At 39.1% G+C, this 19,409-nt stretch overlaps 1 protein-coding gene across 8 annotated transcripts in view; it reads left to right on the top strand.

The window, feature by feature from the left end:
• The first annotated feature begins 749 nt into the window (after positions 1 to 749).
• Positions 750 to 19,409, top strand: part of HTR4 (5-hydroxytryptamine receptor 4) — a 238,347-nt gene continuing 219,687 nt past the window's right edge. For 4 of the 8 annotated variants that reach the window (XM_039352885.1, XM_039352833.1, XM_039352840.1 and 1 more), the window contains exons 1-2: positions 750 to 1,487; positions 3,255 to 3,385. The gene's annotated coding sequence lies outside the window, so the exon portion shown is untranslated. Of the gene's footprint in view, positions 1,488 to 2,519; positions 2,699 to 3,254; positions 3,386 to 4,554; positions 4,795 to 19,409 lie in introns of those variants that run through there. The other 4 variants (XM_039352850.1, XM_039352868.1, XM_039352861.1 and 1 more) reach the window with 4 other exon arrangements.

A 19,409-nucleotide genomic window follows, 5' to 3' on the forward strand; every position in this document is an offset into this window, starting at 1 on the left:
AAACTAAGTCTAACTTCCCTTGAATTCTGTTGACCCTCATCTAAACCTTACACAGGTATTAACCATTACTTGAGAAGATTCTTGTGTATAGGAATAATTAGCAATAAATTAATTTAATTAGACCTTCTCATCGCACTCTCGGGTGAGTCTTTTGCTGCTTAAATGGTTAGCCATAGCATCTCCTTTTCCTTGGGGTGAACACCTGTAGACCAAAGAAAATATGCTGTCACAAAGCTCCCTGCCAAGAAGGAAAGTTGTGTTAAGTGGTCTTGTGCATATCATAATGTCCCTCCTGTCAGGCTGACAGACGTTTTGAAGCAGTAGGTACCACTGAATTATGAACTAGCTTTCTTTAGCACTTTTTCACGAGACTCCAGCCTTTTACACGTAACCGAACCACAATTCCCAGTTAGGTTAGCTCAGAAAGCTGCCAGTTACGTTTCCACAACTTCTGCAAGGACACAGGTGTTTTTGTTTTTTCTCTCACTTCCCCACCTCCCTTTCATATGGTATGAATTCAGGGCAGGTAATTTTTGAGTTGCCGTTTCACTTTCACAGCACCTTTGTTTTTGCTGGAGAGAGAGAGAGAGAGAGAGAGAGAGAGAGAGAGAGAGAGAGAGAGAGAGAGAGAGAGAGAGAGAGAGAGAGAGAGTCAAAGGAAACCGGAGCTTTGGGGTTAAACCTGCCAGCGAAGGGCGAGGCAAAGAAACCGCACCTGTTGCATTTCTTCCTGTAGTCTACACTACAACATTATAGTGGGTAGCTCGGGGTCATTTGGGAGCAGCTTTTGCACGAAAGCACCCGAAGAGCGCTTACCCTTCTGCACCAGCTTATCCAGCCGTCGGCTAAGTGTTGGCGGGCGACCCGGGACAAGGAGTCATTAGAGATCGCTCCGCTCCGGAGGCATGAAAAAACAGGGAGAGCGGGCGGGCGCGCTCGCCTCCAGGTGCTGAGAACAGGCGGGCGAGCAGAGCCCTTTTACTCCCGCTGCTTCTTCTTTTTCCTCCCCCCCTCCTCCTCCTCTTCCTCTTTCCTTCTGGAGCGGAGGAAGGCTCCCGGCAGCGAGCGCGCTGTGATGGGCCGCGCGGGGCGAAAAGCAGGCAGAGCGCGCGGCGTTTCCTCCCGGAGAGGAGCCGCTGCGCCGCGGGAGAGATCGAAGCCGGTACCCGGGAAAGCAGAGGTAACCGGGGGCTGGCTGAGCTCGCGTCTTTGGATCGGCTGCTCGGCAGGGGCTACCCCTCTTCTTCGCTCTTCGTTCGCTGCTCCCGGGACGGTAACTTCGCCAAGCCGCGCCAAGCCACACGCGAGACTTGTAAAGGAGCGGGGCGCCAAAAGGGCGCGAAGCGGACGGTCAAAGGTAGAGTGCGCCTTCCTACCGGCGGTCGATTCTCCAGTTACGGGGCGCCACAGACAAGATGCAGCCGGCCAACCGCTAAGTGGTCAGCCGTAGCCTGAATGGGGGCGCTGGGACTTTGCTTCCTGCAGTGGTAAGAGAACCGATTCGGAATTCCGTCCCGGCCGATCAAAGGGAATATGGCTATTCGGTTCGCTACGTCGAATCAGTTGATTCACTAATAATCATTATCCTCCATTATCTCTTCGCCGCCCCCCTCCCTCCCTCCCTGTCAAAAAAGAAAGTAGCTAGCGATTTCTCGCACCGCAGTGGAAATGCCTATTTATTAGGCTTTGGTTACCTCGTGGTGGGAAAATACTCTATATGCGTCCAGAAATCCGTTTTTCTTTAGCGGTACCTGAATTTTTTTTTAAAAAAAGATTGAAATTAAGTCTAAGGGCAGTCTGTTAGGCTACCTGATGGCTGACATCAAAACGCACCAAATAGCAGCAGAGAATTTAGACTTTTCTGTGTCTCTTCGATGACACTGAGGGGTATCTAGATGTTGGTAACCCTGTCATTCATATTCAGAAGTGGCTGAAGTCCCATCCTCTTCAGACAGGAGTTGTAGGGCATCGCGTTTGCAGGAGGCTTTAAGGTTCCAAAAATGGCTCCATATAGCCACCTCTAAATAAAGCTTTAATGTGGCTCATTGGAAAGTAGAAGACCACTGTCATTCCCTTGCTCTTCTCATTTCCAACCTGTTGAAAAAATATGACAGTAAAGGAATCCACTAAGGAAAGCAATTCATCCCAGATGAAAACCTGAATAGAAGATGCTGAAGGCAAGGAACGAAATGAAAATACGGTATATCTTCAGCTTTGTATTACCTGAGTATAGCTGCAGTATCTTTCTGTTCTGTGTAAGCAGAAAGTCTGCAAAGAGGACACAAAACAACTTGGAACTTTGCCTCACTTATGGTTTATCTCCTTCTGTACAGTAGTCTTTTAGCAGGTCAGGGGACTGTTTTATTATTTTATTTATAATTGCATTGACAAGACATGGCTCAGATGCTACCAAAAAGAAAAAAAAAAATTCCCATCCCTCTGACGTACTTAGAGAACCCCTTAAGTGTCTTCCCGAATTAATTCAGCACCATTGAGTAGTGTTCATTCACAGAGAAATATATATCACAGCAGCAGCAGCAACAGAAGAAGAAATTCAAAAGATGCAATAGTAAATATTTTAATGTGGAAAGAAATGTATTTAGAGGCTGTCCTGGAGAGGGAAAGGTGAGGCTGTATCACCTCTGGGGTGGAAAGAAGAGATCTGAAGATCATGAGAGCAGTATATGATTCCTGAGAGGTAAGGACTGATGCGAAGGTCAGAAAAAAATTAAAGGACCCAAAATATTTAGCACTTTTAAGCCAAGTACAGTCATTAGAAAGTGCTTCTATATGTATTTCTCATCATTCTCTTGGGATTCCCAGTGCAAAGAAAAATAATGGTAAGATATATTATTAAAGATAGACTGCTTTTGCAGAGCTATTCTTCCTTGTGTCAAGCACTAAAATGGGATATGGGAATGGGAGATGGAATCCATACCAGGTCTACGAGAGAGATCTATTGAACTTGAAAGTTCATTGTGCGTACTTGTTTCATTGCCTTGTTTCATCAGCAGTTGTAGCTTGTGTTCGATATGCTGGCTTACCTAACATAATTAGCACTATTTCATTGGCAATACTGGGGAAGACTTTGCCAATCAGTATATTTCATACTTCATATTACAAAACCTAAGTAAATAAAAGGTCATGTCTTGAATGCATGAATACATTTTGGGCATATAATTAAAAAATGATAAATATTGCATGATTGCAGTAAAAAAACCACCAAGATTAACTTGGTTGTTGCTTTCTTATAGAAATGAACTGGCTAATATTGGTGACATTTTGATGATCCATGGAGAAGCAAGAGGGACTGGTTCTCTAACAAGTTGCCAGTCATTGGCAGAGGGTAATGGAATCAGAAAAAAACAAAGTTGGACATGTGCTGGTAAGGAATATTCAGTTGAATTTCTATCTTTCTATGGACTGATAAATGCAGAAAGTTCTTCTTTGTCACACTTCATTTTCTTTTGAGGTTGCTGTTAATAAAAGGAGACATTCTCTGTTAGATCGCAAGAAGTTTCTGCAGGTCTCCTTCCCCTAGTCTAAAAAAAAAAAAAATGCAATTGGATGTTGTCAAATCAGTAAACTGTTGACTCAGGAACAATTTTACTCTATATGGCCAGGCTGGGAAATCTTGTGGATCTCCAGAAGTTGCTCAGTGGCAGCCCAGCCAGTGTGGGAAAGAGTGAGGGAGGGATGCTGGGAACCATAGTTCAGCCTCATCTAGAGGGCTACTGATTCTTCATTGCTCCTTGAAGAGCTGCTAAATTAGACTCAAGCTCTGTCCTTTCACAACAGAAGCTCCATTGAAAGAGCTGTTTCCGGATTATTCTTTTAGTTTTTCTCCTCTATGGTTCCAAACAAGTCTGGGGGAAAAAACATTTCTCTCATGGATGAAGGCCAATGAAAGCAAGGATTAACTAAAAATGACAATTTTGTATTCAATATATCATAGTAATATGTAAATGTGATTGTTTTTAAACGGGAGGTGGTTGTTTTCCCCATCTTATAGATAGGAACAATAAAAGCCAACCATGGAAAAGCCTTTTTCCAAGCTTTCTATTACCTGTTAAAAATGAGTAGCAGCAGTAAGGATCAGTCTGAGCTTTCCAAGTATGAATTCCCATTTGGTGTCAAACAAGATTGGAAGAAAGCCCACTTTTTGTGAATCAGCTCTGGTGTGAAGTGGGTCAGATAACTATGTTCCTGGATTGCTGAGCAGCATCTGAGCAGGAATGGGCATCTGTAACCTTTAGGGGTCTGTTTTAAGGAGGAGCTATTTGCAGTGCTTTGTTAGAAGGAGTGGGGAGGGGGAGAGACTTAGCTTTTCCTCTTTGAATGTTAATTGGAATCTATCTGAAAGAGGGAAGTTAGAGGATGAGCCAAGCTCCTGGAATTCATGATGAACTTCCATCCTTCCTGTGTTTCCATTCCTGCATCCTTAGCAACAATCTGAAGCAACATCTGTTTGTAATACTGAGAACCAGTTGAGCTTCTGCAGATGTTGCAGATGCAAAAATCTCATTGTCCAAATCCAAAAGAAAGGGAGGAAATAAAAAGGAATAAGATGTGCAGATGAATCAGGTAGAATTGACAAACTTCTGTTTAGCTTTGCTTATTTTGTTTGGGTTTCTGAAAGGGAGCTGCACAGCTATTAAACTAGCAATATCCTAATACAATACTTACCCTAATGCAGATCTTAACGCAAATGACCCACAGAAGTGATAAGGCGAGATTTTTCTTTTGTGGGAAGTAGAGCTACAGTATCATTAAAACCACTGCATGGATTTCCAGGTGAGTAGAAATGAATGGGTTCACCTCTCCCAGAGCACTGCTGACCCCCCCCCCCCGTTGGATCCAGAGCTCTGGAGCTGCTTTAAGGCTGGCAGAATCCTTGAGCGGATGTGCCCTTAGTGAGGAGGATATAATAAAGTAGAGGAAGGAGAAGATATTGCTTGAAATGTCTCTCAAATAAGCTGCTTTAAAAACTGTTGCTCTTATTGTTATAATCTACTGGGCAAGGAAGCTCCTTTCCTGCTCCCCCGTACACAGAATTATCTTACCCTCAGTTGGCTAAACAGTGATTTGGTAGAACTGAAACACAGTCTTTCCTTTTTGGAATTAAGAGAAATTGCACTGATGATGTTTTTTAGTAATGAAAGGTCTGCAAGAAAGCAACCAAGCTCAAGGAGCACCAAGGACCCCTCAGATCTTTCTCTTTGCAAAGAGATCTTTATGTTTTTGTGACCCTGGTTTATTATTTGACTTTACAGCTGGGCACTTAGGATTTTTTTTTTTTTTAAAAGACATTGTTCTAGATCGTAGTACCTTTCTGGGACATTTGGCTGTATGAGTCTTGTGATACTATCTGTAATGCCTCTGACTAAAAGTCCTAGAAGATAATCTTATGAGATTATTGCTTAGCCTCATGTCCTTGGTTCATGGAGCTTATCAGCATTCTGTATCGTCTTACCTCCCGGACAGAGGAGATCCACAACTCTGCTATGGCATCTTGTCCCTATGGCAATAATACTTAGTAGTTTTATTGATGATTTGGAATTCATAGAAAGACCGATTCTGGCCACAGTGAGGGATTATTAGAGGGAAACAGAGTTTCAGTTCAGATCACAGCTGAAGTTTGTAGAAGGAGCTGGCACTATACGAAGTTGCAAGGTCAGGTGTTACTTCAAAGAATGCTTTAGCTACTCAAATTTCCTGGTGGACAACAAATGACTGCTCTCAGTCAGGAGCACTTTTGGAAAGCTTTGGCTAACTAGCCAGCATTACCCTCTGGAACAGAGAATGTAGCCATAACAATCGATGTCTTCAATACCTCTCATTTAGGTCATTCTAGCATGCTGCTCTTGAAAAGTGTAATGCATGTAGAGCAGGGGTGTCAAACTCAATTTCATTGAGGGCCACATCAGCATTGCGGTTGCCCTTGGGGGTCGGGTGGTGTGGCCAGGGTGGGTGCAGCCTACTGGGTGGGCATGGATGGAGTGGGTGTGGCCTACTGGGTAGGCATGGCCAGCTCTACATCGTTCGCATCAAGGGTGCCTGTGGGGGCCTGGGCAGGAGTGGGACATATATGAGGGTTTCTGGCAGAAGGAGTGGGACCGGGGCAAGCAACTAGGCATGGTCCATTTCTTCATTCCTGACAAAGGGTGACACCTCCCCAGCATGCACCAGGGGGTGGGGCCAACGCAGCAGGGGCTGGTTCCTTGCTGTTTCCAGGAGGCCTTGTGAAGCTAAGACTGAATGTGTTTCAGCATAAATGGCTACCACAAAATTGTACATTGGCTCCCGGCTTGCCTGGGCCAGGGCCAAGGCAGCGGAGGCCGTTCCCTCACTGTTTCCAGGATGGCTTTGTAGGCCACATGAAACCATTTCGCAGGCTACATCCAGCCCCCGGGCCTTGTGTTTGACATGTCTGATGTAGAGTAACAAATGATGATCCTGTTCCTATTGGATATAAGGTTTAGAGAAAATTTACCACAGTCTGGAACCAACTATACCCTTTAGGTTTCTATTCTTGTTTTGGAAATCCTAAACAGGTTAGTGGTAGAATATCAGCAAAGATATTACCATGTATATAATTATGCTCTTATATGTCTTCTTTATCATAAATCCTATGCTACAACCTATCATAAGATTAAGTCAGTCAGTATAAAGAAACTTTGCTGTGGCAACTGTGGACTCTCAACTGCTGCTACAATCCGTATTGAAATTTAGAAGTGCAGAAAAACATATTGTTTCACTTGGGATTTGATAATGAATGATTAAAGTTAATATTGTTTTGTTTTGCTTTTTATTTTTATTTTAAAGCTGTTGCCTTTCATTTTATGTAATTTATTATATATAAATCTTGGTGGACAGTCAAATGATTTATGGATACTCAATAATAAAGAACAGAAAAACAAACTCATTTGAATGAATTATCACTTTTTATAATATATGGAAAGGTCAGTTAAAAGGAGCAAGGCAAATGCTGAAATTGCAGATCATGCTAAGCTATGATGTGGTTTGCTTGGCTTTGGTTAAAGCTGCATGCAAGACAGTTCAAGCATTAAATGTTTTGAGCATGAAACAGCTGTTTGGTGTGGTTTGTGCATTAGAAAATCACATATTGTGAATAAAACACAGAGCAATTGTTTCAGGTAGAAAGTATTTCGAGTGGGTTTTTTTTAATTTTTTAAAATTTTTATTAAGTACAAAGAAAAAAAAGGATTAAAAACATTGAACATGGTAAATCGTCTTTGACTGACATCTCAGTCCATATTGTACATTAATTACATATAATATACCTATATACAACTATACATTTCTAGTCTCTATCTCAGTTTATCTCTTTACTGTGACCTCTATTTTTTCCCTCCATCTATAAAATTTATTCCATATTCGATAACATGTTTCTTCCTGATTTTTTAATCTTTTAGTTATCCTATCTAGTTTTGTGCAATACATAATTTTCTTTATTAGTGCTTCCCCACTCGGTACTTCCATTGCTTTCCACTTTTGAGCAAATAGTATCCTTGCTGCTGTGACCACATGGATAATTAAATATGTGTCCTCTTTATTTACATTTTTCTTTAGTATTCCTAATAGTAATGTCTCCGGTTTGTATTGAATGTTTTGCCTAGTCATTTCTATTGCCCAATCCCAGACCATATGCCAGTACACCTGTGCTTCTCTACATGTCCACCATACATGAAAAAAGGTGCCCTTTTCTTTTTTACATTTCCAACACATAGATGAATATCCGTTATACATTTTGGCTAATCTGGCCGGAGGGAGATGCCATCTGTAAACCATCTTATACAGGTTTTTTTATATGATGTTGCCACTGTGATTTTGTTATTTCGGTCCCATACTTGCTGCCATTGATCCTTATTTATATTATATCCTAGATCTATTGCCCATGTCACCATTGTTTCTTTAATCTGCTTCTCATATAGCTTATGTTCCAACAGGTGTTTATAAATATTCTTTATTTGTTTTTTCTCCAGGCCTAGCAATATTTTATCTAACTCCATATGTTAATTCCCCATTCTTGCTTATCCTTCATGTATCTTGCTTGTATCTGGAGATAAGACCACCACTCCATGTCTATTCCTTGTTGTTTTAGCTCTTGTTTTTGTTTTAAATAACCTTCTTCTGTCAATATGTCTTTATATATAATAGCTTTGTCTATCCTGTACAAATTGGGGTATGTGACTGCCTCCAATGGCGATAGCCAAGCCGGAATCTTTGTGTAATATTGATGTTTAACTATATTCCAGCTTTTTATTAATTCTTGCCGAACCTTATGTCTTAAAAAATATTGGTAGTTTCTGCTTTGCCCCATCCATATGTGAGCATGCCAGCCCTGCTGGAGGTCATAACCCTTTAAATGTAAACATCTTTTATTTTCTAAGGTTATCCAGTCTCTAATCCATGTTAGGGCCGCTGCTTGGTAATATAGCTCCCAATCTGGGAAACCTAAACCTCCCCTCTCTTTGGCATCCTGTAGTGCCTTTAATTTTATTCTTGCCTTCTTACCAGACCACACAAATTCTAATGTATTAATTTATTCAGCTCCTTGAAAAATTTCTTGTCTAATTGAATTGGAATATTCTGAAACAGGAATATCATTTTAGGTAAGATGTTCATTTTCACTGCGGCAATTCTCCCGAGTAATGAGAGATGTAAATTTTTCCAGCAGTCTAAATCTACTTTTATATTCTTGACCAATTTGCCATAATTGTCTTCTTTAATTGATGAGCAGTGAGCCTAAATAACTATCCCTAGATATTTTAATTTGGGAACTACTTGTATACCTAATTTTGCCTCGAGGTTTCCTTTTTGTATGTTAGTCATGTTTTTTGTGATAATCTTTGTTTTGTTTCTATTTATTTTCAAACCTGCCAAATCCCCATACTCTTCCAATATTTTGAATAATTTCTGGCCTGATTGTTCTGGGTCTTCTAATATATCAAATATAAATGCTAAGTCGTCTGCATAAGCTTGAAGTTTGTATGTTTCTTTCTTGATCTTAAGTCCTTTAATCTGCTCTTCTTGTCTTAGTACTCTAGCAAGAATTTCTAATGTATATATGAATAACAATGGCGAGAGAGGACATCCTTGTCTTGTGCCTTTCTGTATGTTGAATTTACAAGTGGCCTTTTCATTTATTATAATCTATAAATTGTTCAGAATATATTGCGGTTATCACATTTAAAAACTTTTCCCCAACATCCATTGATTTTAGTTGTTGGATCATAAATTGCCAATTAACATTGTCAAAAGCTCTCTGTGCATCAAGGAACCTACGTGCCACTTGACGATCGCTATGCGATTCATAAAATTCAAGGATGTCTAAAATTGTTCTTATATTCTGCTTAGTCTGCCTGTTTGATAAAAACCCATTCTGATCCGAATGTATGAAATCAACTAGGTATGTTTTGAATCTCTCCGCCATTATTGAGGCAAAAAATTTATAATCAGAATTCAATAATGATATAGTTCTATAATTTTGTATCCGTGTTTTTTCCGCTTCTTCTTTTGGAATCAATATTATATTTGCCTCTGACCAGGACTTAGGTATTTTAGCATCGGTTAATACTGCGTTGAAAACTTCTAGTAAGTATTGATTGAGTGCACTTTGTTGTTCTTTATATAGTTCCGCAGGTATTCCATCTGGACCAGTTGCCTTATTTTTATTTATAGCCCTGATTATTTCAGCCATTCTTATTTCCTCATTTAACATAGATTTTATTTCCTCTGGAATCTTTGGTATGTCTACCTTCCCTAAATATTCTTGTGGTTTTTTTTTTTTTTTAAGTGACGTAACTGGAAGTTGTCTTGTCTCTTACAATTGGAGTGTTAGCTTATGAATTCTCCTGTGTGCCAGGACAGCAGAAACGTTGGGTAGTAATTCTGCTGCTCTTGGCTTAGGTTTGGTGGAGCTGCATTAGGTATTAGAGCAACGCAACAGGCAGTTCATGAGCACGTGGCATAGTGAGGGAGGTGTTCTGGATCTAAGGGCCATTGAAGAATGGCTATAGAAAGGTTGGAGGAAGAAATTGCAGTGAAAGACTCAGGGCTTGATTGTTAACTATGGCAAATCTGAAGTACATGTAAAGGGCGATATTTTATGCTCTTGCCTGCAAGGTTAGATTTAGGAATAGACAATAATGATAAGGTTTATTTTTAAAAATTGTTAATATAGCTCTCATTTTGACTCAACATTAATTATATGTAGGAGGTAATAAACAGAAAACATTGTATCTTGAGTGAGATCAGAAACACAAATTAGCCTAGCTGTCTTTTCATTAAAGTAATTAATTAAGTTAGAATCCACATATGCCAAAAAGGTTAGGTCTAAGGATACCAGATCTGGGTTGCAGAAATCCAGATGATCAGTAGATGATAGTAAAGATTTAACATTTTATGTATTTTTTTCCCAGATATTTTTCAGAGAGTTATTCTGAGTAGCATTGAAACACTTAAAACTTTTTTAAAATTGGTTTTGTTGAAATACAGAATACCCAAACTTATTTAAGTTCAAACATCAGCCAACCTTAAAAGTCTGATTTGAAAATTGATAGAACTTTTGGTATACAACATTTGTTTCAAGCTCGGAACAAAGCACTTTTTCTATTTCATACATGTCTTTAGCATGTAGTCACTGTGATAAATTTGGATAATGATTTGGCATGTTATGTAATCCAGTCATTTGTAGTTATCTATAATTCACAGTAATAAGGTATTGATAAGAGCTGGACACCCCCTCCCCACCCCAATGAGGAAATAACCTGGAAAAACCCCAATGCGAACTAACCTGACTCAACAGCAGCCTGAGGCTAAATGGCAAACACTTAACACACACTGAATGAAGAACTGGCTAGCAGCAATTAGGATTAACAAATATACAACAATAAAGTAATTAACACCTTTCAGGCAGGATTAGGAAAGAAATTTAACCAAACAATAGTCACTGACCAGCAAATCAGGGAAGACAGATTCAAACTCACCAATCAGAAAAGACAAGTTTGAAAACCACGAAAGGGTATAAAAACCCATGTTTTAAGATCATTCTGTCTAGCTAGCCAGGGACTCGAGCTGAATTGTCACTCAACTTTGATCCTCGTAATTAAACCTCTCTTTCCGGTAGCTGGCTTCACGATCTATTTCTTCCGCGCTATGCCAAGAAGGAGAATCCCGGCTGGAAGAGCCGAACGGGAGAATTCCTCCCAACAGTATCAATCAATTAATGCCGATTTATAATAACCAATTTTGGAGCAAGTAAGCTTAAATAGGAGGACTAACATTTATAAAATAAAATACTGACACATTTAATGCTAGCATTAAATTTTAAACATGAATTTTTCATTTACGTTATTAATTAATAAAAAACAATCTGACCAACTAGCTTATCTCACCTCTATAACCTCCAGATGAATTGAAAGTGTCATTTATCTCCAACTATTTCCTCTATCTTTGAGTACTGGTGCATTTCAAAGTATCTTGAGTGGCATCTTGATTTCATTCCACTTTAAGAACATTTAAAAATGACTGCAGAGTAAACATTTTACAATGAAGCTCCATGAAAATCTGAGTCACTGAAATTTAGGAGCTGTATTTTTTGCTACTTTGTAGCTAATATTAGAGAAATTTTGATCTGTTTAAGCACTGATATCTCAAAAAATTCCAGTAGCTATTCAGAATACATTTTTCTTTAGATGTGTACTAAAAAAAATTCATTATATTATCCCTAATACTAATTATCAGCTATCTCTCCAGGATCTGAACAATTCAAAGTGTTATAGCCCATTGTTTGGAAATTCCTGATATGGTCATATCAGGAAATATAGAAGCAGTTTAATGACTTTGCTAAAGCTTTTGGTGCTGGGGAAGGTATTACGAAGCTGATGGCAAGCCTGTAGAATACCTTCATAAAATTGACTGCAGTTTTGTCTGAGCACTTGTTTTCAATTTTAAAAAAACCCTGCATTTTGCTGCAGGCTGAAAAATGCCAAGAAATCCAGAATGAGTACAATTTGTGCAGTACCTATAAAGGAGAATATTTGTAGCTCTGGGTTGAAATGAAATGCTAAAATTGATGATGTTACCTAGTTTGGGTAATGAAACCTCTGCAAGAAACAACTAATAATTCCCCACCCCAATTTGTGCCATGCCCCAATGTTAGATTTAACATTTTCCAGCTAAATACTCCTTGTACCATCTCTCAAGATGAAAACACTTAGCTATCTTCCCTTCTCTGGTGTTCTTTTCAATCTGGATAACTACTGAAATTGTTTTTCTCTCTTTGGGCTTGGATTTTATAGCAAGTGTTGAGATGATGCTGGGTAGATAAATGTCTGAAGAGATTTGGGGATGTTTTTCCTTCTCTGCTTTATATAAATCCTTGCTCACCTTGTTGTTTATTTATCTAGGCTTTCAAGGTCTGTATGCTATTTAATTTTGTGAGAATTATCTAAGACAATGTGAGTTCTTGAAAATCAAAGTGGGGAAACCTAACATAACATATGGATCTTCAAAGCCTGCTAAAAAGCCAGATTTTAATTTTCAAAAGCTTGGAAAGCTCACTCTTGAGACTTCTCTTAATAACATTCCCTGAATGTAGGGACACAAAAGATTGTATTAGGAAGGCAATGGTGGAAGAAGGTGGTCCTTAAGAGACACAGATGCTGAGCCATGAAGGGCTTTAAAGATGATAAACTTCACCTTGAGCTAAAGTAAACTGGTAACCAGTGTGGCTCTCGAAGTAGTGGATGTACATAGATATCATGTAACACCTATAACTGCTGGGCCAGCAAACAAGAAGAGGCCAGTCAGACTCCATCTCAGTTAAATCTGCAACTGCCCTCTCATACCAGAAGGCAACTGCTCACCAAAGCTGTCATTATTACCAGAGACTTTTCATCAGACGATGCTGTATTTCTAATCACTCATTGTGCACAATCTGTCTTTAGAGGCTTTGCAGAATGTTTCTGGCATGTTTCAGGATTGATTATCTTCCCCTTTAGAATAGCTGCTTTGCAATACAGAGGCATCCATTAGTTTAAAAAAAATGGAGGAATATTCTCATGCTTTCCTTTTTTGTGAAAAGGACGATTCCAATGAAATAAATTAACTTCAGAATAAATTGCTGAAGTGATAGCTGTGGCAGTCAGTTGTAAGTCTTGGAGTTCATGCCTGGTAGTGTGTATGAAGGTGAGATTCCCCAAGTATTCTCCCTAGTTTACTGTGTTCAAGAAGATACTTATTGATCCCCTTTGGATGTAACACTTTGCAGTTGTGGGGAAAAAAAACAAAGTAGGAGACCCTTCTGTCCCAAGACGCTTTGTAACCTGAGAAGGGGAAAAAAGAAAGCAAAAGTGAAGATATTGCTTTCTTTCAATGCAGCTGCCGCTAATCTGTTCACATTACATAACCCATTACCCTTATTGTTATAATAAATAATTTCATTTAAATGAGAAAATAGTCCTAAATGAATAAGAGTGGCTGCAGACATACAAGTAGCACAGGGAGATGCATCTAGTAATAAGTAGTGGAAAGTAAATTAATCTGAGAGAAGATAAATTGAGCTTAGCCAGTTTATGTAATTAGGTGAACAATTATTGAAAATAATGGGAAATGTAATTACTACCCAGCTTGCACTATGATTAGGTGTTACAGTAGCAAAGCTATTCTTATTAAACAGTTCAGCAGTGCAGAATTTCAGTATGGGCTATGCTTCTGGTCAAACCTCCACTGAGCTGTGATTTCTATGCATGTTTACTCAGAGGTAAGTCCTATCGTGGAAGTAAGACCTCAGAAAGGGCATGAGAAATAGAATTTTAGAACCGGAGACCAAGTTTGATTTACAGGTACCAGATTCAAGGTGTTACTATTTTAAAGAAAAGATGTCAGTTCTGAATGGACATATATTTCAAATTTTATCAGTGGAACTATTTTGGACGGTGTGCATGTGTAGGAAAGGACCAGAAATCTATTAATATATCATCCTCCATTTTTTCTAAAGTTTACTTCTTCCTATTTTGGGGGCTGAGCATGCAGGAAAAACCAGAGATCTATTGACATACCAGCCTCCATTCTTTCTTTATTAAAATATTAAGTTTACACCTTATCACTTTCCATGTTGTTCTCTCATCTTTAATTCCCCCCCCCCCCACACACACTTTTGCCTGAAGTAGGAGGAAAGCAGATGTGATTGTTTGAAGGAGTTGCCAACTGGTGCAATGAACCCAAGTGAAGCACCTTCTTCCCTTTAAATGCAGATATATCTCTCATGTATATTCATCACCAATGGAGAGATGCTTTAGAGACAAAAAATCAGTTTCTCTCAACTAGTAGAAAAGTTTATTTTCCTTTTTTAATGAGGGAAGAAAACATCAAGTGTTCTGCCTTTTATCAAACAGCTCTTCTGTCTAGGAATCTGCACTCTCTGAGAAATGCTTCCAACACTTTAGTAAAAATCTGAAGGGAAAACATTGTAAGGGTCTTTTTCAAATGAAATGAGAACATCCATGGTGGTTAAAGAGCAATGGAGAAAAGATAACTAGTAATCAATAGTATTACAGGATTTTTCACTGCCTTGTAACAGTAAAAGAAGCACAAAAAGAAGTCTGAAGGACCCTGAGAATGAGCTGGAAAAATAGAAGGAAGCTGTAAGGAGGATTTGGTGTAGCATTAGTTCAAACTGTATTGCTGTAAAGCAGTGGTTCTCAACCTTTTTAATGCCGCGACCCCCAACCAGTCGTAAGTCAAGGACTACTCAACCGGTCGTAAGTCAAGGACTACTCAACTGGTGCAGCACCGTTTGCAGAATGGGACTTTTGGCGGGCTCAGCAGGGCAGGACAGCCTGGACAATTCCTATTGGCTTTTGAAAGCCAATAGAATTAGACTCTATTCAAGAGAGTCTATTCTATTGGCTTTCAAAAGCCAATAGAATAAAAGGGAGTAGCACAGCTAAGGAAAAGGGGGGGGGGAAATGGCGGACTGCGTTGTTTGGCGACCCTCGTGAAATGGTCGTTCGACCCCAAATGGGGTCCCTACCCACAGGTTGAGAACCACTGCTGTAAAGGAATGTGGTTTGTTTTGGGTTAATATAGTGTGTGAGTTGAGACATGATTTGTAACCCATGGTTGATAACTTAGCCTGATATGCATGCAGTAATTATGGATAATTTAATAAACCATGGCTAAACAAGTCATTACTTAGTAACTGGATGAAAATTCACTCTGTTTTTATTTGCCGGGTCTTAATTCTCATTTTTTTGAAACCGGTATTCTACAGTAATGGTCTGGTGAATGTGCAGAGACCACATTTCCCAGAGTTCCCAGCCAGGATGACTGTAGGAAGGAGTCCTGATATTTTGGTTTTACAATGTGATTGCAGTCCATGTAACTAAGCTAGTGTATTCAAGGAGGCTTATTTATTAGTAACAGAAGAGAAGTCTTTTTCTGATAACATGCCAGTCATAGATGGGAGATGACAGCAGATCTTACTGTCAGGAATAGGTTGTACTCATATTTTAGTGGCTTGCATCCAGCTCTATATTTCCTAGGACTTCTTAACAGATGCATTTTTGTTTCTTTTTGTTATGACACCATGTTTAATGGTAAATCCTGTGCTCTTCCTACTTGCACTTATCCAGCTTATTCTACATTTGGTTAGAATGGAGATATGCTCCACGCAAGTAGCATAAAGTTAATGTTGTAGCTGGTAAGGACAAAGATATTAGTATGATTGGTCAGGCTGGAGTAGCAGCATTTTCTACAGAGAAAGAGCTGAAGCTTGCTTTAATAAGGTAAATATTTCATGTAAATTCAGAAAGTGAGAAAAATAAAAGTATATTTCTTCATCCTAGTGTTTGGACCTGACTTTATTCATTTCTTTGCAAAATTCAATGCTTGCAGTTTACATTTATATAATGTTTAGGGATGGCTGTTTTCGTGGAAACAGTTACAAAGTTTGATTTGATGCACACATAAGCTTCCAGTTGGCTTATCTTATGATCTCATTTTTACTTTTATTTTTATAAGCTTACAATAGTTTTTATTGGAGAATAACAGGTTTTTGATTAAAAAAACATACAAGAATAACATTTAAGCTTTTGTAAGAAGTTTCTTCCTTTCTCTATATAGTAGAGTAAATGTAATGAAGGACAGATGAATTTGTTGAATTGGGCAATGTTTGTAAATGGTAAACAACGCTGTGTTAAATTGTGTTCCGCTATTCATTATACGATGAAAAATGGTTAATCTTTTATAAAAATTGTAGTTGAAAGTTAGTGATTTGCATGGTATTTTACATATAGTTTCAGTTACTATGGTATTCTGAAACAAAGCTACAAAATTGACCTGGTATCTCTAAATAAATATAAAACTTAATTATTGCACAGAAATTAGAGTAAAATTGCAAGAAATATGCTATTTCTACTATTAATAAACTTGGAGGTGGCTTCTGATGTATTTGATGTCATGAATCCACAGCATTTTTTTCTTATAGTTTTTTTTTAATATGCTATGGTTTTATTGTAGGTTTCTTGTTTTTCCAACTTTGTCCAAATGCTAATCTCTGATTATTGTCTTTATACTTCAGTTGCTTTGACCTTTTCCAAGTACAACAGTGACAAAATTCTTTTTGAAAGATAAAAATTCTCATAGATGAGTAACAGGAAAATTTAACCCTTTTCAAGTTTGCTTTACTTCTCATTTATGTGATGGTGTAGAAACTGGAGTAGGGAAAGAAAAATCCTTGCGTGGGGATGGGAGTGAATAATTGGTGAGCTTAGAAAACATGAATCTCAGCCCTTGGTATAAATAATTTTCTTTCTCACATTACTGCCATAAATGAAAAATAGTACTAATGTTCATGTTCCTCTTTTACATTATGGTTCCATTATGGGCATCTGGACTAAACACTGATAGATATCACTATATATCACTATATATGTCACTAAGGAGAAAGGTCAAGGTAGTTGTGATGATGATAATTCAAATAAGCAGGGGATTGTGGTCTGAGGCAGGGGAAAGTGTGAATCAGTTATTACACATCAGTCATGCAAGAAGAGCAAGGCATCCAAAAAGAGAAGCCACAGTGAGTTAATTAATACAGAACATTCCTGTCCCCGGCAATCTAAAAGTTATAGGGTAATAATAATAATAATAATAATAATAATAATAATAATAATAATAATAATAATAATAGTTAGAAGGGACCTTGGAGGTCATCTAGTCCAACCCCCTGCTCAGGCAGGAAACCCTATACCATTTTGGACAAATGGCTGTCCAGTTTCTTTCTTAAAAACTTCCAATGTTGGAGCATTTACCACTTCTGGAGGCAGGTTGTTCCACTGGTTAATTGTTCTACTGCTTGATAAGATAGAAAAATGTGGGTTAGATAGCATCATCACCAGATGGATCCGTAGCTGGCTGACCGGCCGTACTCAGCGTATGGTCCTCAATGGAACCGCATCTACATGGAGGGAAGTGTGCAGTGGGGTGCCCCAGGGCTCTGTTCTGGGCCCAGTGCTCTTCAACATCTTCATCAACGATCTGGACAAGGGGATAGATGGGGAACTCATCAAATTTGCAGACGACACCAAGCTGACAGGAATAGCCAACACTCCAGAAGACAGGCTTAGGATACAGGAGGATCTGGACAGACTTGAATACTGGGTGCTATCTAACAAAATGAAATTCAATGGTAAAAAAAGCAAGGTTCTACATTTAGGCAAGAAAAACCAAATATACAGGTATAGTATAGGGGGTACCTTGCTCAATAGTAGTAACTGTGAGAGGGATATTGGAGTCCTAGTGGACAATCATTTAAGTATGAGCCAGCAATGTGCTGCAGCTGCCAAAAAAGCCAACACAGTGCTAGGCTGCATTAACAGAGGGATAGAATCAATAGATCACGTGAAGTATTAATACCACTTTATAATGCCTTGTAAGGCCACACCTGGAATACTGCATCCAGTTTTGGTCACCACGATGTAAAAAAGATGTTGAGACTCTAGAAAGAGTACAGAGAAGAGCAGCAAAGATGATTAGGGGACTGGAGGCTAAAACATATAAGGAACGGTTGCTGGAATTGGGTATGTCTAGAGAAGGACCAGGGGGGACATGATAGCAGTGTTCCAATATCTCAGGGGCTGCCACAAAGAAGAGAGAGTCAAGCTATTTTCCAAAGCGCCAGAAGGTAGGACAAGAAGCAATGGGTGGAAACTAACCAAAGAGAGAAGCAACCTAGAACTAAATAGAAACTTCCTGACAGTTGGAACAATTAATCAGTGGAACAACCTGCCTCCAGAAGCTGTGAATGCTCCAACACTGGAAGTTTTTAAGAAAGAAAGTGGACAGCCATTTGTCCAAAATGGTATAGGGTTTCTTGCCTGAGCAGGGGGTTGGACTAGATGACCTCCAAGGTCCCTTCCAACTTATTATTATTATTATTATTATTATTATGGATCATCGCACAGTCAGCCAGATGTTCAGACTGGATTTGGCATTTTGTCTACCTATGGAGTCCTTACCCAGGACCTGGGATAGGCAGATATGGATGTTTGATGGTATTACAGATATCGTAGCAGGATGGAAGCAGTTCCTAGTAAGGCCGCCTTTTGCAATTGACTAATAGCGAATTTGTCAATGCCAATGGTGTTCAAGTGGTGCTCCAGTTGTTTTGGGATTGCACCCAAGGAGCCTATCACTATTGGTACTACCCTTGCTTGCTTTTGCCACAGTCTTTCTATTTCTATTTGTAGGTCTTTGTATTTTGTTATCTTCTCCAGTTCTTTCTCTTCTATTCTGCTGTCTCCAGGCACTGCCACGTCCACTATCCAGACTTTTTTGTCTTTCTTATCGACAATTGTTAAGTCTGGGGTGTTATGTTGCAGGTGCTTGTCTGTTTGAATTCTGAAGTCCCAGAGCAGTTTAATTTTATCATTTTCTATGACTTTCTCTATTTTATGATCCCACCAGTTTTTGCTTACAGGCAAATGATATTTTTTGCAGATCTTCCAATGCATCATTGTTGCTACTTTGTCATGCCGCTGTTTGTAGTCAGTCTGTGCAATCTTCTTGCAACAGCTTACCAGGTGGTCCACTGTTTCTTCAGCTTCTTTGCATAGGCAGCACTTACTGTCTGTTGCTGTCTTCTCAATTTTGACTTTATATGCATTTGTCCTTAAGGCTTGGTCTTGTGCAGCCAGAATTAGTCCCTCGGTCTCTTTCTTCAATTTTCCTGCTCTTAGCCGTTGCCAGGTCTTGTTATTATCTGCTTTCCCAGCTATTTTTTTAATGTATTGGCCATGTAGTGCTTTGTTTTCCCATGCCTCTATTCTGTTCTTCATTTGGTCTTTCTTGTAGGCCAGTTTGGTCTCTCCAGTAGTCAGTAA

The sequence above is a fragment of the Crotalus tigris genome, unplaced genomic scaffold (genome assembly GCF_016545835.1).
Source record: "Crotalus tigris isolate CLP2741 ecotype Arizona unplaced genomic scaffold, ASM1654583v1 scf7180000017568.12009008, whole genome shotgun sequence".
Lineage (NCBI taxonomy): Eukaryota > Metazoa > Chordata > Lepidosauria > Squamata > Viperidae > Crotalus > Crotalus tigris.